A 3674-nucleotide genomic window follows, 5' to 3' on the forward strand; every position below is an offset into this window, starting at 1 on the left:
CTCTACCCTGATCCATGGACTTGGGACGTTCTAGCCTCTACAATCACGTGAGCTGTTTCCTTGATATAATCTCTCTCTCTCTCTATATTTATACACTTTACTGGTTTTGCTTCTCTAGAGAACCCAGCCTAAGACAGTGTTCATATGTCTGTTCATATCACGGCTCTTATTTCTTTAGGGTATATATCTAGGAGTGGGATTGCTGGATCATATGGTACTGTTATTTCTTTGCTTTTTAAGGAAGTGCCGTACTGTTTTCCATAGCAGTTGTACTATTTTACGTTCCTACCAGCAGTGTATAAGAGTTCCAATCTCCCTACAACCTTGCCAACATTTGTTTTTTCTGTTTTTTTGATTAGTGCCAGTAATGTTGGGGTGTGATGGTATCTCATTGTAGTTTTGACTTGCCATCTCTCTAGTCACTATGAGTCGGAATTGACTTGACGGCAACGAGTTTGGTTTTTTTTTTTTTTTTTTGGAATGGCTATTTTTAATTGGATTGTTTGTCTTTTTGTTGTTGAAGTGTTGAAGTTTTCTATGAATTTTAAAGATTAGACCCTTGTCATTGGATTCGTCCTAGCCAAGAATTTTTTACAGTCGGTAGGTTGTCTTTTTACTCTTTTAGAGAAGTCTTTTGATGAGCATAAGTGTTTAATTTTTAGGAGGTCCCATTTATCTAGTTCATCTTCTGCTGTTTGTGCTTTTTTAGTTGTGTTTGGTGTTCTATTTATGCAATATATTAGGGTCCCTAACGTAGTCAGAACAAGGCCGGGGCAGAATGTGGAACAGACCATCAATTGCTCCTATGCAAGTTCAAGTTGAAGAAAATTAGAACAAGTCCACAAGAGCCAAATTATGACCTTGAGTGTATCCCATCTGAATTTAGAGACCATCTCAAGAATAAATTTGATGCATTGAACAGTAATGACTGAAGACCAGATAAATTGTGGTGGGGCATCAAGGACATCATACAAGAAAGCAAAAGGTCATTAAAAAGACAGGAAAGAAAAAAAAGACCAAAATCGATGTCAGCAGAGACTCTGAAAGTTGCTTTTGAACACAGAGTAGCTAAAGCGAAAGGAAGAAATGATGAAGTAAAAGACCTGAACAGAAGATTTCAAAGGGCAGCTCGAGAAGACAAAGTATTATAATGACATGTGCAAGGACCTGGAGATAGAAAACCAAAACGGAAGAACACACTCAGCATTTCTTAAGCTGAAAGAGCTGAAGGAAAAATTCAGGCCTCGAGTTGTAATATTGAAGGATTCTGTGGGGAAAATACTAAACTGCACAGGAAGCATCAAAAGAAGATGGAGGAATACAGAGTCACGGTACCAAAAAGAATTGGTCGACATTGAGCCATTTCAGGAGGTAGCATACGATCAAGAACTGATGGTACTAAAGGAAGAGGTCCAAGCTGCACTGATGGCATTGGCGAAAAAACAAGGCTCCAGGAATTGATGGAATAGCAATTGAGATGTTTCAACAAACTGATACAGTGCTGGAGGCACTCACTCGTCTATGCCAAGAAATTTGGAAGACAGCTACCTGGCCAATCGATTGGAAGAAATCCATATCTGTGCCTATTCAAAGAAAGGTGATCCAACGGAATGTGGAAATTATGGACAATATGATTAATATCACACACACACACACAAGTAAAATTTTACAGAAGATCATTCAAAAGCGGTTGCAGCAGTACATTGACAGGGAACTGCCAGGAGTTCAAGCTGGATTCAGAAGAGGACGTGGAATGAGCGATATCATTGCTGATGTCAGATGGTTTTTGGCTGAAAGCAAAGAATACCAGAAAGGTATTTACCTGTGTTTTATTGACTATGCAAAGGCATTTGGCTGTGGATCATAACAAATTATGGACAACATTGCCGGAATTCCAGAACACTTAATTGTGCTCATGAGGCAGTCCTTCAAACAGAATAAGGGGATACTGTGTGGTTTAAAGTTAAGAAAGGTGTGCTTTAGAGTTCTGTCCTTTCACCATACTTAGTCAATCTGTATGCTGAGCAAAAATTCTGAGAAACTGGACTATATGAAGGAGAATGTGGCATCATGATTGAAGGAAGACTCATTAACAACCTGTGATATGCAGATGACATAACTTTGCTTGCTGAAAGCGAAGAGATCTTGAAGCAATTTCTGATGAAGATCAAAGACTACAGTCTTCAGTATGGATTACACCCCAACATAAAGAAAACAAAAATTCTCGCAACTGAACCAATAAGCAATATCGTGATAAATGGAGAAAATGTTGACGTTGTCAAGGATTTCATTTTACTTGGATCCACAATCAACGTTCATGGAAGCAGCAGTCAAGAAATCAGATGACACATTGCGTTGGGTCAGTCTGCTGCAAAAGACCTCTTTAAAGTGTTGAAAAGCAAAGATGTCACCTTGAAGACTAAGGTGCACCTGCCCAAGCTGTGGTGTTTTCAATTGCCTCATATGCATGTAAAAGCTGGACAATGAAAAGGAGGACCAAAGAAGAATTGATGCCTTTGAATTATGGTGTTGGCCGAGAATATTGAAGATATCATGGACTACCGGAAGAATGAACAAATCTGTCTTGGAAGAAGTACAGCCAGAATGCTCCTTGGAAGCAAAGACGGCAAGACTTCATCTCACATACTTTGAACATGTTATCAGGAGGGACCAGTCCCTGGAAAAGGACATCATGCTTGGTAAGGTAGAGGTTTAGTGAAAAAGAGGAAGACCCTCAACGAGATGGGTTAAAATAGTGGCTGCCACAATTGGCTAAACATAACAATGATTCAGAGGATGGTGCAGGACCGGGCAGTGTTTGGTTCTGTTGTACATAGGGTTACTATGAGTCAGAACCAACTGGATGGCACCTAGCAACAACAACGTTGTCCCTATTTTTTCTTCCATAATCTTTATAGTTCTTGGTTTTATTTTTAGGTCTTTGATCCATTTTGCATTAGTTTTTGTGTATAATGTGAGGTATGGGTCCTGTTTCATTTTTCTACTGGTAGACATCCAGTTTTGCCAGCACCATTTGTTAAAGAGACTGTCTCTTCTCCATCTAATGGAGTTTGGCTGTTTGTTGAAGATTAGCTGTCCATAGGTGGATGGATTTATGTCTGGGTTCTCAGTTCTGTTCCATTGGGCTACTGTGGCTGTATAGTAGGTTCTGAGATGAGGTAGTGTGAGGCCTCCTACTTTGTTCTTCTCTTCTTTCCCGAGCCTCTGTCCTTTCTATATAAAGTTAATGATTAGTTTTTCCATCTTGTTAAAGAATGCTGTTGCTATTTGGGTAGAGATTGCATTATATCTGTAGATCACTTTGGGTAGGAGTGACATTTTCACAATGTTGAGTCTTCCTATCCATGAGTATGGTATGTATTTGCATTTATGTAGATCTCCTTTGTTTTTGCAGTAGTGTTTTGTAGTTTTCTTTATGTCCCTGGTTAGATTTATTCCTAAGTATTTTATCTTTTGGGGGTCTATTGTGGATGGTATTGTTTTCCTGATTTCCTTTTTGAAGTTCTCTTTGTTTGTGTGGAGGAATCCAGCTGATTTTTGTATGTTGAGCTTGTATCCTGCCAATTTGCTAAATCCTTCTATTAGTTCCACTAGCTTTCTTGTGGAATCTTTGGGATTTTCTATGTATAGGATTGTATCTTCTGTGAATAGGG

The 3674-nt window shown here is 39.0% G+C and overlaps 1 protein-coding gene across 2 annotated transcripts in view; it reads left to right on the forward strand.

The window, feature by feature from the left end:
• ABCG2 (ATP binding cassette subfamily G member 2 (JR blood group)) overlaps nt 1–3674 on the forward strand; it is an 81089-nt gene that overhangs the window by 7007 nt on the left and 70408 nt on the right. The window lies entirely within an intron of this gene.

The sequence above is a fragment of the Trichechus manatus genome, unplaced genomic scaffold, assembly GCF_000243295.1.
Source record: "Trichechus manatus latirostris isolate Lorelei unplaced genomic scaffold, TriManLat1.0 scaffold00286, whole genome shotgun sequence".
In the NCBI taxonomy this organism is placed as follows: Eukaryota; Metazoa; Chordata; class Mammalia; order Sirenia; family Trichechidae; genus Trichechus; species Trichechus manatus.